Source organism: Triturus cristatus, chromosome 1_2, assembly GCF_964204655.1.
Source record: "Triturus cristatus chromosome 1_2, aTriCri1.1, whole genome shotgun sequence".
Classification (NCBI taxonomy): Eukaryota; Metazoa; Chordata; class Amphibia; order Caudata; family Salamandridae; genus Triturus; species Triturus cristatus.
In genome coordinates, this window is record NC_140580.1 from 786,085,354 (window position 1) to 786,109,607 (window position 24,254).

Genomic DNA, 24,254 nt, shown 5'->3' on the forward strand with positions numbered 1-24,254 from the left:
AGTCATTTGTGGGAAGGAGGGGTTTTAATTTTCTCAAGGTGTTCATCTGAAAGTTTGCTCCTTTTGTTGCGGCGCTAATGTGTTTCTGCATGTTTAGATTTCTGTCAAGAGTTACTCCCATTTAAAGTAACGATCTGTATGAGCCACCTAGAAGTACCAAGATTCTATATATGAAAGGGATCTATATGGGGAGTTAAGAATAGTAACTGTATACTTACCTTGACGATATGTTGATAGTCGATAATCAGATATTCATGATATTATTGCAGATCGATATTTTGGCATATATAACCCCTAGATGGGTACAGCACGTGGTAGAGCAGATTTCTTCACTGCACCCTCTAATAGAGTGATGTTTCATCTTAACTGGGTTTTTTTGTATTTGGAGAAGAAGTTTTGTTGCTTTTATGTAGCTCAACAGTGCAGTTCTACAGAGTTGTTCTGCCAAATGTTCCTACAATACTGCAGTATATTTTGGTTGCTTTTGGTATGCGTGCAGTACTGTATGGGACAGGAGGTTTTCCCTTGGAGCATAATACTTTGTGTGTACACAGCCAATGTACCCGGTAAACGAAGCCAAAAGTCGGGCAATGGAAACCTGTCCCTGCCCTTGTTAGGTTTCACTATTTTATGTGAGGGATTGGGAATCTCGCTCTCCGCCACAAACAGAAACCAGCCCTGACAAATCAACTATTATTAAAATTCAGAAATGCAAATCTGTCTTTACTGTGAAGTGGGATAGGTAGTAATTGGGAGAGACCCAACCAAAATGACAGTTAAAGTCAACACTTTAACAAACAGACAACCCCTATGTACATCAAGTTCACATTACTTGTAGCGGTGTGCTTTTGTGCTGACACTGGAGTCATTATTACATTTCTGTATTTCCAAATGTCCACTTCCACTTCAGCGTGTGTCACCAGCTTTTGCTGTAGTGCACAAAGTTGATTTTCTGGGGTTCCAAGGCCAATGCCTACCAGACAGTGCACCTGTCCGGTTACAAAGACATACTGGGGACATTTGCTTACCACTGGCTTTGTGTTTGCCACTCACATGTATTTGCTTCCTGTTTGCTTGCTTTATTTGTCTTAGACCCTCCCATAGATCATAGACTTTTTACAACCTCTCTGATTGAGTCTTTATATACTTCCATGAGGGCTCGCTTTTTGGGTTTTTGTTTCCCTTCATTTTCGTGAAGCACTCCATGTGTTTTCAAGTTGCCCCTCTTGTGTACTTCTCCCCCAGTCACCACGCTCTGTGTTTCTCTCTGTTGCCAGTGTCCTTCTTTCCCACATCCCATACATTGTTTTCTGCCCCGGTACTTTTCTATGCTAGCTCCACGTTGCTCTTTCAAAAGTTTGCTCACTCCACCCTCGTCCTCCTTGTTGCTTACACTACCCCCACCACCATGGCACCTGTGTTTCTTCTGCTCCTGTTGCTTTCATCCTGCTGTGTTGCTTCTTCTCCAACCCCTTGAAAAAAAACACCTTTGCATGTTTTCTTCTTTTTCTTTTTAGTTAAGGATCCAACACAGATCAGTGACTAAAAAGAAAAAAAAAAGCAGCAGCGTCAGTAGTTTGCAGGAATGTGCATTTGTGGTGTTCAAATCTATCAAATGATAGGCAGACCAAATCAAACTTTGTTGTTTTCTTTTTCAATTCTTTAGCCATGCTGGGCAGCAATAGGTCTCAAAGGCAAGACACATCAGCTTTGCCAATGCTTCTTAATTGTGTTCCTCCCACTCTTCTTCTCCTCTGATAGCCATTCCCCCAATATCGATTTGTTGTTTCATGCCCTGGCACCAAATGGGCCGCGTGGGTTATCCCATGTCTTGGTGATTATGTTGCATACAGTAGTCTGTTCCCAAGTTGGGCTCTTTTCCCTAAAAAAAGATCTTCTTTTGGCGAGAACTCTGGGGCAAGATTAAAAAACATTTTTGTCTGGTACAATTTTATATCCTTGGTGGTGTGTTAAGTTAGTGCTCACTCCGAACACTTTTCACCACTGTAGTATGAAAACAGTATTCTGTAGGTAGTAATGTGTGACAAGAACATTGGTACATATTTGTTGTATAGCACTTTGTTCTGGTGGTGATGTTTTCTGTTGTCGTTTTGTATTGCTATGCATGTGTGCTGCATTATTGCAATGTGATTTTATTGTGTTGTACTGTGGTTGTTGTGTTTCATTTCGCTGTGACTGTATTGTTGTGATGTCCCCTGTTATTTTTTATGTTATGTTACTTTGTGTATGCTATTTTTGTTGTGTTATTTGCTATTAACTTGTGTTATTTAGTTCATTTATGTCAACAAATGATTCTACATTTCCAGCCAAAAGCAACATATATCTTGAAGGTTCCTGTGACAAAAAACTATTTAGCACTTAACAAAGTGGTAAAAGACTGCTACTCCAACTCTTTAACTACTTGAGAAGCCAGTCAGCCCAAAACCATGGCAGAGACTGCATCTTATTTTAGCGATCCCTGTGCTCACTTTATGAGATAGGCTAATTTCAGATAATTCTGTGATTTATAGCTTAGAGTTTTGCACTGCATCCCCTTCTCTGAAGCTCTACTGTGCCACTCTACAGCAAATCTTTAGGTTTTGCCTAAGTCCATATGCTCTTTGGGAAATCTTTTGCAAAAACAAAAAGCTTAAAATGAGTTTAGAGCCTGCACTTTACTTACCATTGGTTGGATTTGACATCACTCTTGTTTCACTGCTTCTTATTGGTAAGTGTCTTCTGCTTCCTCTTGCGGCTTTGTGTTTATCCCCGCCGTGGAGCATGGACCAAGTACAGCTTTCTGTCTGCAGGCACTGAACTTCCACTGGCCGCATGCTCCTGCACATACTTTTTAAAATTGTTTTCCTCTCGTATTGCCCTCCTACCCGCATCCCATTGTTCATTGTGTTGCTGCGCTCATCCTACTTCCCCGCTCCTCCCTTGTTTTGCTTGTCCTCCTCCTGCTGTCGTTGTGTTGCTGCTCCCTCCCTCTCCTCCTTTGTGTTGCTTTCCCACTGTCTGTTGTGTTATTGTTCTCTCCCTCAGCCCCCGCACTTCCCTCATGTTGCTTGCCCACCTGCCCTCCTCCTGCTGTCCATTATGTTGCTGCCCCCACCTCGGTACCCCCTGCCCCTCCAACTTTTCTATCGGCCACAAAAAACTTTAACAAAGCCAAATAACACTCACATATCCAAGAGCTATTTGACTTTGTCAATGTTTTTAGACATTGCTCAGTAGCGCGGGCAGCTTTGCAAGATGCCTTTGAAGGCAAAAGGCACTACAATGCAGACAGTGCTGGCCGCGTCAACGTTTTTTCCCCTTTACTTTAAGAAGTGTTGCACAGCAGTCCGTGCTACTGTGCAACATGTCTAAAAAACACATTGAGAAAGCCTATAGATCTCACATAGGGTAAACCAGTTGGCTTTGCCAATGCTTGTTGTCTACGCTGCCTTTAGGGGGCAGTAAACTCGATTGGACCACTAGTATCTGTCCTAGCCCAGCTTTTATCCGAGAAATATATGAAATAATAAACAGTAATAGTGTGGAAAGAAATGCATAAACTGTTTTATTAACAAAATGAAACTTGAAGTGATCCAGATTTTTAGGATTTCTTTTTCTAATTCTTTTTTCAAACCTTTTAGGCATGCTCTGGTTAAGTGTGCATGCACATGTGCCAGCTTCTCCAGGCTCAGCGTAGTGTGGTAGGTGCAAAAGCAGAACTTCTTGCCCAGTGGTGTAACACAAAGTGGTGGTGCCCCTCTGCAGAAAGTGATGAGGGGCCTTGCGTTTCCCAGATCTCTCAAATATTAATTGACCATGACTGAATGGGATCCCCTTGAAGGTTTGGGGGCCTCTTAGTAGGTCTGCAGGGGCTTCAGAGGTCTGAATTGCTCCCCTGTCCCTGTTATACCACTAACCACCAACTGGATGAATGAGAACTTTCTCTAGCTGAATGCAGATAAGACCGAGATCATGCTGTTCGGTAAAGCCTCTTCCATCTGGGCTGATGATTGGTGGCCGCAGCAACTGGGTACCTCCCCTGTACCCAATCAAGCAGTAAAGAATCTGGGGATAAAATTGGACCAAGCCTTAACTATGAGAGAGCACATTCTGGCCACCACTGGCTAATCTTACCATTACCTATGCCTATTGCGCAGAATCTTTCCTTACCTCCGTATTTCCGCCCGGAGAACGTTGGTTCAGGCCATCGTAATAAGCAGACTGGATTATGGCAACGCCCTGTTGGCTAATGTCAGTGAAACACTGATCTCTAAACTTCAGGTTGTTTAAAATACGGCAGCAAGGCTTGTGCTCAACTGCCCTTCTGGCACCTCTTCGTCACCTCTGCTGAAAGAACTACACTGGTTGCCTGTGAAGAAACGCTCTTATTTTAAAATCTGCTGTCTCACATATAATGCCTTAAAGGGCAAAGGCCCACTTTACCTTCAGAAAAGAATAAAAGCGTATGCCCCATGCCGTAATCTATGATCTGGCTCGAAAGCCCTGCTGGGTCCCTCGCATCTGTCTAACACGCAGCGGTGGAAAGGCTTTTTTCTATCTCTTCCCGTGTACTGGAACAAGCTTCCTCTCCATGTACGTTCTTGCCCGAACTACTGTAAATTTAGGAAACAACTCAAAGCCCACATATTTTAAAACACCCTCATCGATTCCTGTCTTTGATCCACAAGCAGCACCGAGATGCCCTAGGGTGATTTGTGCACTATATCAAGTCGATTTAACATAACATAACATAACATGGGGTTCTACCAGCAAATATTTGTGCCTAAGGGCGTGCGTGCAGTGCATGCACCCTTTCACCTTTCTATGATGGGCATTTCTGGCAATGTCTCTCTGACTAGAAATAAACCGAATTAATGTGCAGTGTTACAGGATGATACAGTAATATATGTAGTGAGATCTTTACAGTTTCTCAAACACTATATGCAAACCATCGACTCTTTTTTTGGTGTTGCTGCTACATGTAAAACAGAGGAACTGGTGATATCTGTTAGGAGGAGGAGGCCCTGGGGAATTATATATAAAATGTATTCCTTTGGAGAAGTGTGCAGTGCAGCCAAACACTGCCAAGTGCCTGAAATCAATTAAGTACACCCTCACTGCCACAAGTTTAAAGTAAGCAAACACAGACGAACAATGCGTCGTCCATATGAACAAAGGGGAGAGGAGTTGGCCTAACGGCTAGGGCGGTCGACCTCGAATCTTGGGAACTGGGTTCGAGTCTCGGCAATGACGCTGAACATCCTGTGATTCTGGGTAAATCACTTAATCTCCCTGTGCCTAACAAAAAAATGAATGTGTCCTTATGTAATGCAACTGGTGCTATGTAAAGTGCTCTGATACCTGATTCGGGTCAATTTCTCACTATATAAAACTCTGTAAAATAAAAAAATAAAATAAATGCTATGGCTCGAAAATAAAAAACCCACTAAGAAGTTACCATCACCACATTGTGTGTTCAAAGATGAACAAACTGCCTCCAAACTCGTGGAGATTTATAAATGTACTCTGGGGGTTAATTACAAGCCACTTGTGCGTCATTTTTAACATGGGAAAAGTGACGTACGGGTGGCGCAAGGGGCTTGTAAATAAACCCCTCTATTTTTTTATGTAGTGCTGGATTGTAAACCGAAGTACCTTCTCGGCGCTCACAGTTATTGTTGGGCCTGGTTGAGCTACTTAACCCAAAGTAAGAAGAAAGGGGCATGTGCAGCCTCCATTATAGTACTGCCTTAGTGGCAAAAGTGTAAGTATGGGTAGTATCACACATTTCTGTATTACTGTGGATTTACAGTAAAATGTTAATAATTTAATTTGCTTCTACGTGAAAAAGGCAGGAGGAACTGAAATTTGAAATACACACGGCATTGCCCGCATATTTCCGAAAAAAGTCCAGATTTCGAGGCAATAGCGAACTCTGCGTTACCGGTTTCGATGTTATAAACTTTTAATGTACCTCAAAATGAAGCCCTTACTTTCTCTGCATTGATCAAATAGTAGTGGATTCATGCCTGTGCAGAATGGACTGCTCTGGAAGAGAACACCAATCTCATCAATAAATTGGAAATTGGCATACCTCTCAAGAGAGAAGGTGCAGCCATGTTGGGCACGGCTCCTCCTATGAATATTCCAGTCTGCTGTTTTCTGGCGAGAGCATAACCGCATCTATCTATTGGCCTGAATACCTCTGCACTTGGTTAACTGGGCGACTGATAAATTCCTACCCAGTTCATGTTATCAAAGAAGCTAGAATCAGTCTGACCACCCCCTCTCCCCCCAAAACATTAAAAATACATGCAAACAGGTGTCTGAGAGGCTCTCATAGCAAACCTTGAGTCACTTCAGGCCCTCCCAGATTTACCAGCCTGTGAACGAGCAGTGAGTGTCACAGCTCATCTGCATGTATTCCACTCACATCAGGGGAGATGTAAACCACTGTATGAACTATATGTACGCACCCATGTATATGTGGTGGCAAGGTGTCATGTAAAACCCATCTAAAGTATCTAGACCTCTCCTTATAGATAAAAAAGGAAAAACGTACCCAAGCACTTGGCTATCAATCATACTCCTTAAAAGGCTTTTACTCCAAAAGAGAAATCATTGACTCGTGTACCCTTCCTGCACAAAACACTATGCAAGGCACAATGCAAAGCTTTTCCCACTTTGCATACGTGCTGCAGAGTGCAGCACACATGGAAAGTCGGAAAAACACGAAGAAATTAAAGTATTTCTCCCGCTAGGACCTCCTTTGAAGGGGCGTTAACTTTTGGCGCAAAACCATGTTTACAAATCTTTGTAAATATGGTTTTGCGTCAAAAGGCATGGGTGGTTGCATGGGAACACCCATGTACCACCCATGTCATGACCCCTTGGCGCAAAGTAACGCAGAGCAGTGGAAATAAAATAGCAAAACTAAAATTTGCGCTGGTTACCAGTTCAAAAGTTTTGAAAATCTTATCCTTAGTCTGAAAAGGAACTCTTTGAATTCTTTACTATTGAACAGCGGACGATTATCAGGTTTGAGCATAGGGGGTAAACCCCACACTGTAAAGATGTAATCCAGCTTCTCAATGACCTTGTCATGCATTGTCAGTACTAAGTCTCTACTAATGGAAAGCAGGAATACTCATCAATGACTGAAACTCTTTAGACACTGTCGCAACCCCTTTGGCTTTAGGATTTCCAAAAAAGGTAAGTAGCGCTTAGTAGTCTGTAATGATAGTGAAACGTTTTCCATATAGAAATACATGAAAAGATTTGCAGGCCCACAGTACAGCCAGCCTCTCCTTCTCGGGCTGAAAATAGACACGTTCTGTGTCAGAAAGACTTTGATTAGCATAGGCCACAATGTGTCTCTGGGCATTTGGATGACCATTATGTTGAGCATGGTTTGCCCACAGCCCTACTGGCTAGCATCTACTGTGATCTCAGTCTGTAAATTGGGGTCAAAATAGGCCTTCTCAGTCACATTCTAAATCGCAAGCTTGATTCTTTTGAAACCTTGATCTCATTCAGCAGACCACTGAAATGGGACATTTTGTTGTGTTAAGTTTCTCAATGTGGCACTCACTGTAGCAAAGTCACAAATGCACCTTGAGAAATAACTGGCCATGCCCAAGAAGAATCGTAGCATGGTGACATCTTGTGGGGGACAAGTAGCTAACAGTGCTATCACTTTATTGGGTTCAGGAGTCATTCCCCCATCAGAAAATATGTTTCGAACAAATTTATGTTTGGTCTTGTAAAACTCACACTTTGCTGCGTTCAGACTCAGACTGAGACCTCCATCAGCAAGTAACTGCCATACATGTGTGAGAGCCTTGTCATGCTCCTGTTGTGTTGCTCAAATACTAGTATGTTATCACTGTAATTAAAAGTATGTTTGACAGGTTGAATGATGCGACCTATAACATCCTGAAATATTTCTGCAGCTGACGACACTAAGAAACCCTACCTTTTAATCTGAATGAACCAACATGAGTCAAAAAAGTAGTGATGTACATGCAGTTCTCTTCCAACTCGAGTTGATGGTATCCCTTGTTCAGGTCAAGATAGGAGAAGACTTTGGCACTGTTCAGTTACATGACCATGTCTGCTATGTGTGGACCATGATGTCTTTCTCTCTCAATTGCTTTCTTGGCTTGGCACATGTCAACACAGATGTGCACAGCACCTCTACTGTTCTTTTTTGGCACCACCACTATGGGTGAAGCCCATGGTGTAGGACCAATGTAACGTTTAATGGTTCCATGCTTGAATAGCATTTCCATCTCTTTCCCAACAGCTTCTTGAAAATGGAAAACTACCCTGCGGTGCTGCTAAGCAACAGGGTGAATATCCTCATTGATATGAAGTCACACTTTCATTGTCTTGAGCCTGTCTAGGCCATGCAATAACTACGGAAACTGACTTACAACTTCAGATTGAGTGTGCAGGTTGTAATTAAGAGATATCAGTCCCATGTCAGCAGCAGTGGCAGAACTGAGGAAGGCATGCACTGGACAAAGCTCCTTGAAGGCCATGCATTGGCCCTTGTATTGATACTTCTTTATGGTTTAGTGTCGCTGTGAATGACCCTTGACTCTGCAACGGTTCAGAAGCAGTCCACATGTAAACTTTTGTGTTGGACGATTGAGACGTGGCACAGGAGGTAGGCTGTAAAACTTATCGACTGGCATGATGTTGATCGATGCACCGTCTATGATAAAGGTTATAGGGTGACCATTGACCTTTATTGTTATTTTGGGGCATCGTCCAAATGATTTTTTTGTGCTCTGTTTGGTGGTTTGCTTTTGTTGTTTGTTCTTCATTGCAAGCAGCCAATCCAACGTGTGCCTGTCTTTCCTTGGTCAATGCTTTCATTGCACATCCATCTTCTTTATTGGCGCTCAGAAATTAAATTGACCTGCCTTTGTAGGATGAGCCTGACAATTATCAACTTCATCTGGTTTCTGCGGGTTTGTGGGCACGTCTAGGAGGCTTCTGGAATCTTCTGGTAGCCATTTTCTCTTTTTGCTGTGACCTAGTTAGTTTCTCCTTCACTTTGCAGACTATTATGAAGTCGTTTTCTATACCACACCCTTTGCACATTTGTCTTATGGATGAACATTTGACTTTATGGGGAAATGAAAATCCAAATGGGAAGCACAGCTTTTTCTTCTTTGTAGACGTCAGCTTGCCTGTATCTACCTTGTGCTTGGGCTTGCTTTTCATGACCAACGCTGATTCATTTTTCGCTGTTCCAGATTCCATGTCAGCTGCCAGGCGATCTGTTCCTTCTTCAGCTCTTGCAGCCTTTAGTACTTCCTCTAAATTGAGCGTCTCTCTTAACATGCGTCTTTGGAAAGAGTCTGAAAGACAACCATCTATGACTCTGAGGCGTATGGCCTCCTCATCATTAAATACAATAATCTTACAGTGTTTGATAAGCATATTGAGTCTCTCAACAAACTCATCCATCGTTTCACCAGCCTGCTGTCGTGCTTGATTGAAAATGTACCTTTCCTGGTCGACATTCGGAACTGGATTGAACTTAGTTTTCAAGGCTTCCTTGATTAGATGGTACAATATTGCAACAGCTTGTGATATTTTATTTATCACTTTTTTCACTCCATCACCGGCAGATTCTTTAAGTACTTAATGATTTTCATATCATCTGCTTCTCCCAGAGCATCTATGAAATCATCAAAAGTCTCGATCCATACAGTCCACCTGGCGCCAGTATCCTGATTTTTGGCGGTCGCAATTCGGTGGGGGTTTCAGAAACGCAGCAGCACCATTTTTTGCGCTTATTTTGGCAGCCATTGAAAAATGTCACAAATCTGAAGGCCTTTCATAGCACTGGATGCCACTTGTCACTTTGCATGTGTCAGCGGCTTAACCAGGCTTGGTCGTCACACCCGAATCGTGGTTGTGTGGCACTTCCTTCACTCATGCTTGTGAGTACTTTGCACTTTCGTTGTCCCTGCCTTGAGGGTTTGCTTTGCATGGACAATGGCTATGTGTTTTGCTGCGCCGTAGTATCTCTTCTCTTGGCTTTGCCAGTGTGCTTCTGGCGCACTATCTAGGTTGTTCCTCTGTAGGGCCTTCAACTTCTTCAAAGGCCGTATCTGTGCTGAACTGGGGCTTCGACTTCACATGCACCAACTTCAACCTTCGTCTCATGGATTTGGGTGCATGTGGCACACACAAACAGTTTGCCGTAGTGTTGCAAACTCTCAGGAAGAGCAGCCTTATTTCTTGACTCTCTGTGCTGTCTTTCATAATTATAGGCCAACAGCCGAGTAGGTGGCCAGCATGGGAAATTAAAAATAGGAGGAAATAACGGCATATGTCAACATACATTTATGGTATAATATTAGTATTTACCAGTGGATGTATTGTTATATAAGATTTGTCAACTTAAATAGGTAAAACACGACAGACTTCAAAGTTTAATGTAAATCAATGGAATTATATCTACAGGGAATGTTATTAAACATTCTGTGAGGTGATCAATTGTCAACTTTTACCTTTGGAAGGTGGTAGAAGATGTGAGTGTCAAGGATTTTCATTGGTGAGAATTTCAGGGCTGTTGGGGCAGTATGTAATTTGAGCCGGTGGCTTCCGGTGCTCAGCACCAATACCTAATTGTCAGCACGTGCACTCATGGCAGTCTGCCACATGATGGCGCTGCTTGCCTAATTGACAGATGAGCACAAGAACAGTTGTTTATTAACTGAATATCCATTAAAAAATGGTAATTCCTGCCGCCTGAGCCATTCTTACGGCATTGGGGGACTGGAATAGACTGAATTGTCACACTTGTAGGAGGAGTGTGATGGTTAGTAGATGTCACTGGCCATGCCGGCATGGGTGATTCAAGCTGCAGTGGCTGCTGACAAGGGTCCTGGCACCTATTGTTTCACAAATTAAGCACTGTTTTGGGGGGATTTGAAGTTGAGTACCACTTTGAAATGTACCTTTTTGCATTGGAGATTCTTTTTATGAACATCTGTTAAGTCTCCTAGCAGTGTGGGTTTGCCGATTCATGCAATTGAGAGATGAGCCTCGAGGGTCATGGTAGTCCATGGGTTTGGAGAAGATTTTTAATCAGGATTTTGTAACGCATATGGGGTTGATGTCATGAATGAAAAGGAAATTGGTGATTTTGTTATAATGCACATTTGCTGATGTGGAATTGTAAAGAGGAGAAGGTCGTTTTGTTGACTATAATAAATGCTGAGTGCTACTTATATGGCTGTGGTCTGCTAAGGTAGTTTTTCTAAGTATTTGAATTGTTTTGTTTTCAAGGAAGCGAAATAAAATGGCATAAGCCATGTCGGGATAAAACGAACTAACACCCTTGAAGGGGATTAAGGGCTTTGATGATCAAACACCCTTTGAGTGGGACAACAATTGCACAGTTTTAAAGCAAATTGTGCAGTATTTAAAAAGTAAGCATTTCAAAGGGATGGGCGATTACAAGCCTTGCAAAGTGTAACCCTGACCTTTCACTTCAAGTTTACTTATGTTTTGGGAACCATGGTCACGAACGACCAACTAGTAAACCTCGAGGAATGACGAGCTTTGCAAATAACTCAGCAAAAGGCAAACAGAATGCTGTAACTTTGAATATGTCGGTGGACTCTGAAAGAGGTTGCAGTTAAATATACACTTATATAAGTCAACCAGTAAACCATAGTTGTTGTTTCGCCCACTAAGGTCCAACGGTACTGTTAGTGCGGGTCGCCATGGGCCACATGGGAGCCCTTTGCGGCACAAACAGAAGCAACAATTGACTTTTGTGCACAAACATCTTTTTTCCAAGCGAGCCCAGCAGATTGGGGTCTTGGGGGGCAGCCGACCATGGGGAGGTGTGCCTCCAGTAGGGTTGGGTTAGGTGGTGCAGTCCAGTGACTTCACTACATTTTGGGCTATCAGTATAGTCCAAATTATAAAACCTGGCAATTTTAATTACCAGCCACCATTTTGTCCTTAGTTGACACGTTGACTGATAAAAGGCTCGATCATTTTCAATTAATTTAGTGAACTAGTGCTCGTTGTAGTTGCAGTGGGTTACCGGTTTGGCAGTATGGCTGAGGAAAAGGGGGCACAGCCTTTACGCTTCTCGAGAATGTGGGTCGCCTGGACTTGCTGGTGGCAGGTGTGGCAAAAGGAGGTACCCAGTACGTCGGGCCTCCGAGGGAGGAACCACCGCAGTGTTGGCATGTTCCCCGCACGGCGGGCTCTAGGGGGTCAAAGCCACAAGCTGACCAAACAGGGCCGTAAGAGGGTGTGGCAAGCAACCCTGAAGGTGCAGGAAACGGGCTGGTGGGAGGATGGCAAGCCTGTGAGGCCAGTGCTGAGTGCGTGCTTTGAGTCTGCACTGCAGCAGGAGGCCCCAGAGACTGCTGAGGCAGTGCGGCACAAACAGAATGTTTCATTAAGAAAGCAGAGGGGAGTTGGGGAATGCCTGCAAAAGGCCACAAAAGGCCACACAGGCCATGATAGATTAAATTGAGAGGCAAGTGAGGGCATTGGGGGAGGAGCGGGCCAAGATCGAGTAGGGTACGGATGTCCGTGGCGACGATCAGGGTGGTTTTCGTGCTGTGGTTGGAATGGAAGGCAGATTGGGAAGTGTCTAACACGCTGTTTCAGTCCAGGTGTTTGGTGAGCTGGTGGTTTATGGCCTTCTCCAAGACTTTAGTGAAGAAAGGGAGCAGCGGGATGGGGCGGTAGTTCTTGAGTTTGCTCAGGTCGGCGGAGGGTTTCTTGAAGAGAGGCCTGATTTCTGCGTGTTTCCATGCGCCTGGAAAGGTGGCTGTGGCGATGGATTCGTTGAGGATAGTGGTTCGACGGATGGCTGACAGGATGTCACTCTGAGAGGTTCCAACAACCTGCCCTCCGAATCCCCTTTAATACTGACTCCCTGGCCTCTATTTATCCTTTAGAAGTCTTCAAACAGTTTTGCTCAGAGCCACACTAAGCAAAATATTTTCAAGTCAGGCCCCTCCTCCAAAACTTTATGGCAATGATTGGGTGAGCGGGAGGGAAAGGGCTGAGCACAGGGGGCATGGCTTCAGGAGTCCTTTTTCTATAACTCAAATCACACTAAAAATGCGACTTATAAAAGAGCAAATAAATCAAACAAAAACAGTTATTGAACGAAAAATACTGTTCCACATAATTGAGCTGTTGTGAGCCCCTCATACTACTGGACCCTCATGCAACTACACTTATTACGCTAATGATAATTGCAGTCCTGAGTAGCAGGCTATCTCCTCTGTCTCATATTCCCCTTCACCACCATGCTTGACCATCACTCTAAACTTGAGTTGTCCCTTTCAGAAACAAAGAGAGATCCCACATGTTGTGTCCCTTTTTCTGCTAGGGTGCCCTCGGTCCTAATGCTAGAAGGGAAAATAAGTTCCCATGCCCCTTTTCATGTCTCGCCTACGCAGCGTGAATGCGCTGCTTAGGCAAAAGACCTTTAGCAATCGCTTCGGCTTTTCAGCCAAAAACATGCACGCGTTCCATTGCTTTCAATGGCAACGTGTGCACGTTTGGCGATTTACTTGCGGGAGCGAGCTGCGCCATATGGTAGAGGAGCAGGTGGTACACTTTTCCTGTAGCAATTATCGCTCCTGGCGCCACTTGCTCCCGCAAGTGAAACGCTTTCACTTTTGCTGACACTTTTTTTTTACTCTTAGAGCGCGCACGCTTGTTTCAGATGCTACTTTTTTCAAAAATGGAATGCTCCGAAATACTTCTTAAATCGTTCCTTTTCCTTTAAATGGCATCACAGAAGACCTTTCAGTTTTATGAACGCCAGGGTTTTTGAAGAGGACAATGCTTTCTTTTTCACAGAAATGTCTTCGTTCTCACTGCATTGAGTGTCTGCTACGTAAAGTCACATGGTGTAACCATATGCTTCCTAAAATGTAGCTCAAATTGCCTCCAACCAACTTCCTGTTCTGATGTGCGTTTTTTTCGCCCCTCGCTGTGCATTCTTCCAGTCAGAAACTGCCAGGTTCAGGCGAAGAGGGGAAACGATTTTCAAGAAGAATAAGGTTATGAACCAGGAGTATCAGTGACTCAGCTCTTCATCCCACGGTCTGAAGAAACAACACATTTTGTAAGGTACGTTCTTTAAAACTGCTTCATCCCACTCTATAAAAAATGTCATTTTGGCGGTGATTTAAATATATTGCCGACAAGAAGTATGTTTTGAGGCACTTTTCTAAAATGCATAACCTTTGCAAACAATCGCTGGGAATATTGAGATTAAGTTAAGTCATAATTGTTTTGACTTCTAACGGGTTTCACTTTAATATTGAAACAAGTGCAGTGCAGCTGTTCGCCAGCAGAGGGAGACAAAGAACGACTCCTTTGTTTCATAGCGTGGAGACACAGCCCGTAAATTTACGTTTAAAATGAACAACGACTCCTTGACGTCTTGCTTAACTAGAACATTTCCAATTTTACACATCTAATAGACATGATATACAGCTGCCTCGGTTTCTGACTGCTTATGTGTGACATTTCTGTGTTTTCACTGTGGTTGGAATTGACACGTATGGTGACACTATACCGTTAAGTAATGTGGCTTAACGGCTAGAGTGGCTGACTGACGCTGGGGAACCAGGTTCAAGTCTAACAGGAGGCTCAAATCTCCTGTGATCCTCGGCAAATCACTTAATCTCATTGTGATTAAAAATTATTGTGTAGGACTCGGTCTGTAATACAATTTGTGCTCGTGTAAAGTGCTCTGACACCTACGGGTCGAGTTCGCGCTATATAAAACTGAGAAAAAAAAATAAGAGTTATCCCTTGCGCAGATTACGGAAATGTGCTTCGTATTGGTGGCTGTATGACTCAACTTATATCTGCAGCATTATAAATAAGGGTTCTGACTGAATGTCATTCCCCCATCCTCCGACGTAGGTATTTCACAAGTGAATATTTCTCAATGTAATTAAATTGTCTTTGGTGCAAACATTGGACCTACAAACATTAATTCATCATAGTCTGAATTGAAAGTTTGGGAGCTAGATATTTTAAAATAAAGTTTGCTGCCAATTGAGTATGCCAGAACATATTTACTGTCACATCGATCACTGTTGCACAGTTGTTTAGTGGCAGACTTTAAATAAAAATAAATGTGTAAGTTGACTGTCAGATTCCTGTCCTCACCCTAACCTTCTGTGACACTACCCCTTATCCTATCTGCTTACCCCCCACTGACCCCCCAATTTATGGGATACCATTTTTATTTCTACTGCTGGGGATAAGTAAGAGACTGCATTTCTTTGTGCTTGGTTGGTAGGGTCTTGGTTTAAAATGACTTCTGTGTTGGAAGAGTTTTGGTGTGGCGGTGTAGGGCCGGAGGGATCCTCTGATCACATCACTTTGAAGAGGTAACTGTGCATGTGCATGTAGTGAAGGAAAGATAGATAAGTGGTAGAATTGTGTTTGACGTATGGTTCCCATCTCTAGGTAAGTAAAGCAGCCCATCTGGGAAGAATTTGGTGTTATGAGTGAGGCTTGGAGTGATACTCCAAACATGTCGCGACACGCTTGTTTCTGGAATAAAGCATGGTCTACCATAGATTCGGTGATACTGCCTTTGAGAAGTTTGGGCTTATTGGTGCATCTAAGTTTTAGGTGTCATGGATGGGTTGGGAAAAATAGACTTAGCGAGAGAATTATTCTCATTTTTGTAAGTGAGGCTTCTGTTTGGGAACAGCCAAGTCTCTACTGCCTTCCAGAATTTTTGTTTATCATGAAGGGTCCTACTCTGTGCCACAGGAAGTGTAAAACAAGCATTGGCATAGCCAATAGGTCTCGCTTTTGGGACCTTATAAGTATTTAGTTATGCAGCACAATATCCTTGATGCACAACATTAACTGTTGCATGGTTAAACACTTATAAGGCCCCAAAGGCGAGACATATTGGCTATGCCAATGCTTGTTTAAAGTGAGACAGTCATAATTCTGATGCAGTGGGCCCCTCCGACTTCTGGGCCCAGTCCTGCTAAACCTGCTTCACTTATCTTAACTACTGCCTTGCAAAGAGGGCAGTCTCCTCTGCCCTTTGTTAAAAGCAATCTAGCCACACCACATTCTCTGCCATATCTCTGAGGCTAAACAAAGGTGTCTCCATTACTTTAATTTTTCCCTCCCGTGGACCATTGCTTTGAGGCCCAAATCAACTCTGGCAAGTGTGCAGTGGGCCCTAATGTAAGCAAGGAAGAATTGTAAACAGCCCTAATTAAGGTTTAGTTGGCTCCTCATACCTCTGTGCCCTAGTGCCATTGTACCTGCATGCCAATGAGTCTTCCTGCTCCTTTGTGTTGAAAAGCAGAATGGGTGACCTGTTTTCTAATGCTAACAAGGAAAATGGGCCCTCACTCCACTTCATGGTAAGACAGCCATAATTGAGCAGTAGTGGCCACTTACACACTTGACAACAATACCTGCATCACTAATGGAAGGATCCCTTATATCGCCCCCTTCCTTGGGGTATCTCTGAGGAAGCTGTCTCTGGCCATTTGTAAACATAAAAAAATGAGACCCCACACAGTGCTTCATCTTCTGGACCATCTTTTTTTACAATATCTATGAATCTTGATCTTTTCCTCTTTCTCCTGGACCATTACTCTGAGGTCCCAGGGGTCAAGAATCAGGTCTCTGCATCTGAATACAACCCTGTTGGCCTCCTCCTTGCCACCCCCTAGACACACCTTTTACAAAAACAATTGACTCCGAACGGTTAATCCTGACTTTGAGGTGCCTCTGCCAGAAAGTGAGGGCGGGGTGGTAGTGTAGAGAGTTAAAGAAGAAACAAGCCTTCTTACCAGACATTAATTGATTGAGTCACTTAAAACCAAGGCCACTGGAATTATGAGTTTCTGAGGCAGCAGAGTTTCCCGCATAGTTATGGGTTTACCGCATTTGCTACATAATCCATCATCTGCTGCATAAAATTTCAGATTTTAACAGAAAAATGTAATTCTAGCTCAAACGGATCAAAAGTTACTTAAAACGTGGTGAAGTGTGCCAGAGAAGTAGAAGGACCTTCATAAAGGTTGATTGATCATCTTGCGGTTGCTTTTTGCTGTATTTGGGTGTTAAACTGGTACTAATGAGGTATAATAATTCCTGTGACAGTGTTACCATGAGTAGAAATGACAAAATAATGAAGTAAAGCTAACCACAAAATTGTGCCGCATTAGGCCGCATAATTTTCCTTTTCTTGTTGCATAATGTAGTCAACCCTGCTGCATAATTTGGTCCTCTCTTGACAGATTATTCTAGTAGCCCTGCTTAAAGATACACGGTGACAAAGATTCATTCTTTTTCACAGTTAAGGTAGGGGTGCTATTAGCTGAGTTCTGGAATAATGGAGATACTTGTAAAAATGTTTGCATTAGGTACAGACTGATTACTTATTACTAAAAACTATATTTTGTAGGAACTTCTTTTAGCTCAAACACTGCATTATTGTACAGCAGCCTAGCTTAGACCGTGTTTAATGCAAGGGTAAAATAATACATTAAATATTCACAGTGCTTTCTGTCATAGGCTGGGACCTCGCATCACTATAAGTATAAATGTCACTATTCCCCTATGTGCCAGCTAGGGTACAATTATGTGTTGCTCAGGTTTCACACACGCAGACAGCTGCAGGGATGGTAGTTGCATTACCTAACACAGTACATTTACCACAGGTTAGTTTAACTTGCTTTTACTTTTTAATTAAGCTGTTTCCGCATGATATTATATGCAGTTAGCTGACAGTGAAAAAAGAAAATTCTCAGGCTATTTAGTTCTTTTCATTTTAGCGACCTTATTGACAGTTGATTGCCTCCCCTCATGGCGCCCTGAATCACAGTTCCCATTCTTTTGAATCCACTTTTGTAAACGTGTTAACGAATGCAGCCCGGCAATGTGTCAGATGAACAAGGCTGCAGTTCCAGGCCATCATCATTTACATGTAATTGTAGAGGCATTCTGGCACCGCTTTGAAACCATCCACGGACCCTCAGAGAGTGCACCCCACAGTTTGAAGACCTCTGCTTTGGAGGACCATGTGTGCAGTGCCCCAGTTGTCCTGCTCCAGGTTGGGATGCAGACTCTCTGTGAACTTTCTAGCTCATTCCATCCATCATTCAACTAAGGTGGCTACCAACTCTACCCGAAGGCAGTCCGAGGCCGCACTACGCTCTGTCCTTTGAGCAGATGCTTTAGCCCGCCCATCAGCCAGCAAAGGAGACTGCCATCACCAGTACTAATTTGTAAAAAAAATAAGTGCCAGGGCTCTCGCTAGGAGGCCACTGCAGCTTGTACCACACATTGCCCCTCCGATGCTGCCAGTGATAGTAACAACACAATCACTAACCATCATACACCTACAAATGTGATCATTTGGACTTTTCCAGGCTATAAGAATGGCTTGAGCGGCTGACAATAGTCATTTTTAATGTATATTGAATTAATAATTAACTGCTGTGGTAATCTCTAAATTAGCCACACAGCACCACCTTGTGGCAGACTGTCACATGCGCTGGTGTTGACAATTAAGTGCCGGTGCTGGGCACCGGAAACCACCAGCTCAAATTAAGCACTGACCATCACCAACCAGAACAGATCCCGAGGCTACAACAAGCTGGGTTTTCTGTCCTACCGCAGTCTCTCCAACCAGGCCAGCTCATCTCTCGGACGAGGGGGCTGACATTGCTGCTCAGATTTGGCCTGAGCCCTTCTGCACTACTTGTGCACCCATCTGCCGGTGATAAACATGAAAGATTTTTTTTTGTCTTGCGGCAAAGCCCCATGTCATCAATGGTACGGGAGATCCACCCTCCTTAGGGAAGTGAGTCACTGGCTGTTGTTGTCGATTATTTTACAGCTTCCACTTCTTGCATCCTCACGTTTCTGGACCGTGGCTCTGGGCATAACAGGACCGTGGCACTCTGTGCCCTGAGAGAAGTTCTCCCTGCCACAAGGTAAGAACACTGGTGTTTTGACACCCTTTATTGCTGTTTGTTCTTCGGGCGGGCCTCACCTTTTGTTTGCTGGGTAGTGCCATTGTGATTGCACCCTTACTTTGTCAAGATGCCAGTCATTGTGTCTGCTCCCAGCTCCTCTCTCCTCATTAGAAGGCCTACCACCTCCAGAGGCTCCTGGTCACCGTGCAAAAGAAGACCCACCACCATTCAAAACACTCCTCTCTCGGAGGAGAGAATTTGGGTAACACTGAAGGAGGACTTATCCCCCTCACCCTCTGGAAGGGCACTAAAACAGGTTTACCTCAGTGCTATTCCTTGTCCCCAAGAACAGGACATAATACTTACCAACATAAGGAATTTCAATTCATATCTTTCTTTCCACCTGAAGTTACCAAATCATACCCAATGTCAGTTTAATTACCATGAACAATTGCTTATTTCTATTTATTTACTGGTTATTCCCACTCCCCCGTAGTAATACACAAAATATTCTTCTTCATTGACTAATATTTCGCCTTTGTTTGTCAAATTTGCAGAAATGTTATTAATTCTACAAGAAGTGGCACCCTTGAAACACCCCATGGACACATGAGGCACTGGCAGTCTGAAATCGCAATCCTGCAATTATCAGCACCTCGGCATCAAGATGTGTGCTAAGCTCCCAAGGGGAAGCAAAATTTGGAAAACTCAGTCCGTTCTTGTCTTGTCAGTCCTTAACCCACTTACCATTAATCAGCAAGACCCACCAGCAGCTGCGGTTCCTTCACTAGGGCAGAGTAGAATGCCCCCCCTGCTGCGAGTGCAGCAAACGTGAAAAATAAAATGAATTTATTACCTTTTATATTTTTCATGCTGGCAGCCAAGTCTGTGGCATGGCTATTGCTGCTGATTGGCAGCAGGAAAGGAGTGATGCGCACTTTAGTTTAAAGTGCACATGTCACTTTGGCTGGCTGTCTTGCGGCGGCCCGCCTGGCATGCACACTTTAAACCTCTCCAACCCCAGTTGTCATAGACAGATGGTGGAGAGCAGACACAGGCCCCAGTGCATTAATGAGCATGACCTGACCAGCTCCAGCCACTCCTGGTTCTTCTCTCTTGCAGCTTACCATTATCTGTAGCATGAGAGCAGCCTCTGGATTGGTAGAGGGAAGTTGGCTGAGGCTCTGGGAGCTTTTGCTGGAGCCACGGACTGCAGAGATGGAGGGGAGCACCGAGATAGTAGATAAGCACAATTAAATTTTTGATTATCTAGTTAATTTTGACTTATTGACAGGCACTGTGAGACCTCCAGTCTCGCCTTCAGAGCTCGCAATCGTGGCTCATTATAAACACTGTTTAAAACTGACCACATTTGAGAGTTTTGGTGTTGAGCCTAATGACCTTGCTGGTTTTAAGTACTTAAACCTGTTAGAAGCCACCCCTGCCCACCAGAATCCTTATGGGGCATCAGTGTCCAGTATTAGTATTCAATCGCAAGGTATAAAACCTGCCTGCAAGAATAAGGCCTATCGATCAACATAACAAGACCTTCCCGCCAGAGCAAGACAGTCCCCTCTTCACTCTAGAGCTAGAAATCATTCTATAACAGATTTAATGCAGGTTGGATAAGAAGTCCCACTATCCAGTCTATTCCAATCGGGTCAGGAATATTTTTTTGCCACCAGCTTCACAACTTCCTGATTTACTTCTTTGACCTTTCCAGGTAGCTGTCATGGCCTTGTGAAATTACTCCCCCTCTCAAAACACACCTCTAAAACAGGAGCCAATTCCTTCAAAATCACTTATTCTCCATATTTATCGAAATGTGCAATGAAATATTTAAATATAAGATTCTAAGGGAATTTTTGGACACTGGTTGCTGAATAGTATCACTGTGCTTGGAAGGGATTCCTCTAAACCAATCTCCTATGTTTTACTCATAGCACGAAGGTACGACACAACATCAACTCTAAATATCTCTTCAACAATTGCGCGCAAGCTAAAAGATTCACCCTAATCACACTTCAATGGATATCTTCCTATTTACATCTTCGGGTACAGAAAGATTAGGATTATATTCCAATCCAACAATGCATATCTAGTCGCACTAGATTGCATTTTTCAATCTCTCAACCCCAATTCTCCCTTCCTTCTAATACCATCCTCTGATCTCCCCACTCGTAAACAACCCAACAAGATACTACCATTACCGGCTATCTTCCTCCCCATGGATCACTATTCCCTGCTCCCAGTCCACCCAACACTGATTTGACCCCATTTGGCTGTCCTCTACTTTGAAGAGCTACGTCTCCTAACTATGCTCACAACTACCCAGCCAATTCCATAGCTCTACCTCTATCCCCTCATTGTTTAACTCATTCCCCCAGCAACTGTTCTGCCTGACTGTCCCTCTAATACTCCCCTGCACAACCATGTCCCACAACTACTGTCCGTGCTAACTTCTTCCCTTATACCACTCCTCTGATCCAATCTCAGCCCAACCCCACTCTTCCTGCCCTATTCCTTACTTGTCTCTTTCTGATGTTATTACCGGCCTCACTCCAATTAATCTCTCTATTCTCCATTCTGTTTTCCAGTCTGCCTTCAGGCAGATTTACAGCACGGAAACGCCCCTTTTGTAAATTGTGGATGACTCTTTCTACCTCCTTGACTCCGGGAACTCCTGTCTACTTGTGATGCTGGATCTTCCGGCTGTCTTCGATACAGTCAACCACAACACTCTGATTAGCATCCTGAAGGAACAGATGGGTACTGATGGGACAGACCTAAAGTAGTTTGAATCCTAATTGACTAACCAATAGAGAGCTCTATCTCAGTAACAAAACCATGCAGAAACAACGGGTCCCACAGGGCACCATTCTGTAGCCAAACCTGATTAATCTATATCTTGAACATCCACAGTCTGGGCAGGTAACAGCGGTGGGGCAGTGGGGCCGTGTAAGGGGGGATTCCAAGGGGCGATACCTACGAAAAATTGAATAATGAATTCATTTTCCCTCGGAATCTCCCCTTACACGGCCCCACCCCTGTTACCTGCATGCACCGCGGCTGATCTTGAACCTCAATATTTTGAGAAAATATAGAATTCTTTATTATCAATAGGTGGCTGATACCCATATCAAAATGAAGATATCTTCCCATGCAGACATCTGTGTTCGAGGCATGTGGGCTGCTGAATTCATATCTGTGCATAGATCGCCGCCTAGTGTTGGGTCCGGATGTTTGCACGTTGTTGTCCTGGAAGAGTCTTCGAAGTATCCTGAGATAGGTGACTCCTCCCCTGGACCACAGTGCGCATGGGCATCCTCTCCATCCTCAGATTGTTTTATTCCGCCATTGGGTTCGGATGTGCTTATCTTAGCTCAAGTTAGGAAAATTTAGTTTAAGGCCAAAAGGCCTTTAGTTTTCGTCGGTACTGTTCCCGCTCGGTATCGACAGCTTTCTTGCTTAGTTTAGCAAACTTCTTCCAGTTTTTCGGATCCGTTTAATCCGACCATCGACCTTACATCGCCGATGGAATCGAGGACCCCATTCAAACGGTGTCCTGTATGCCACGCCAAATATCCACATATCGACGTCCACCCGGTGTGCAACAAATACCTCTCGCCGGATCACGACGAATCGAAATGTATGGCCTGTGTCCGATTCCGATCCAAGAAGACTCTCCGGAATCGACGGGCAGTGAGATTAGAAGCGCAGCAATCGGCACCGGCCCCGGCCAACATCTTCAGCACCGAGGACGAGGATGTTGAAAGCGTGGAAGACATAAACTCCAGCCCCGCTTCCGAACACGATTCCCGATCGGAAGACGCCGATGAAGCGCTTTTTCACAGGGAAGAAGCCGACGCTGAGGTAGGAGACTACAATGAGGCCTTTGGGGCCGAAGAAGATAGCTCTGGTGAAGAGCAGGGCCTACCCGTCGAAACGGAGGCTATCAAAGTGCGTCATTCTACGGCTCCGGTGAAGGGATCGCCTCCGGGCCTTACCCAAGATCAATCCCACAGTTCTTCGGCCCCGCCTTCAGGCCCGGCCTCGAACATCCAGCAAGAGCCATTATTACCGAAAAAGACTGGTTTCCCTTCAACGAAACCGAAACCAATCGTCGCACCGGTTCCACAGAAACCGAAAGTGAAACTAGCAGTGGTCGGCTCGAAGCCCTCGAAGACCTCCACTCCTTCGACGCCAGCACAGACCATCGGCTCCGAACACACTAAAAGGGATTTCGGCGCCGAACTCGCTGCAGTGGATGTCAGTACCGACCCGAAAAGGAAGGCCATCGGTACCACAAAAGCGCCTCGGCCCCCAGCACCGAAGCAGTCGGCCCCGACCACCAAAGTTAGGATGGCCGCTCCATCGGAGTCCACTTCGAAGGCAGCGACACGGGTCAAGTCATCGACTTCGTCGACCGCTACTACCTCTCCTCGAATCGATGACCCTGTGGCTCCGAAGCAGTCCACGCCTACCTCTACAGAACCACTCGGCACCAAAGAACCTTCGGCATTCTCGGTGCGACAAGTTGCGGCGTCATTGCAACGCATCAGAGAACGGGCAGCCCTCCAGTCCACGTCGGGCCCCGACCCGAAAAAGGCTCCAAAGGCACCTTCGGCACCAACCAACATCACTTTTGGTTTGCCGCCCTCCACGGCGCCGAAGATGTTCGAGATCCGAACACGTGTCCGCCAGACAAGGTCCCCATCTACTGGACACTCTCCTACTGAGCCTTCACCGTCCCAATTCATCGACGCCGACACCGGCAGACTCATGCTCCGAAAACGGAAGGTCACGCCAGAGCAGGCCTTGGACTCTTACAGAATCCCTCTAAAGCAGAAACTGCCAGCAGAGTCGGAACCGGTTCTATACGAACGCCTGCATACGTCCTATCCGGATCCCCAGTCCTTTTCTCCGACGCCCTCCGACACGGACGCAATGGAGGATTACATGGGTGATGATACCACCTACCCTAGGGATATAGATCCTGAGGAGCAGCAGGACCCAGATCAAGCTTGGGATGACCCTGCAGACCCGGGTGCCGCAACAGATACCCAGGACACGCAGCTTTACGGCGCAAAAACATCTCCCACAGAGGACACTGCTGCCTTCAATGCCCTCATAGAACGTGCTGCAGCCAATCATGGAGTGCAACTCCACTCTGACACAGTTGAGGACGACTTCTTGGTGGACACTTTCGCCTCCTCTGAGAGGACTGTCAAGACTCTGCCCATGTTGAAAGGTGTTCTCAAG

General features: G+C 44.6%; 1 protein-coding gene across 4 annotated transcripts in view; it reads left to right on the forward strand.

Moving 5' to 3' along the window:
- Positions 1-24,254, forward strand: part of SLC16A9 (solute carrier family 16 member 9) — a 292,179-nt gene that overhangs the window by 36,424 nt on the left and 231,501 nt on the right. For 2 of the 4 annotated variants that reach the window (XM_085608840.1, XM_085608836.1), the window contains exon 2: positions 14,019-14,142. The exons of 1 other annotated variant lie outside the window; for it this stretch is intronic. The gene's annotated coding sequence lies outside the window, so the exon portion shown is untranslated. Of the gene's footprint in view, positions 1-14,018; positions 14,143-18,913; positions 19,011-24,254 lie in introns of all 4 variants that reach the window. One more of the 4 variants, XM_085608838.1, reaches the window with a different exon arrangement.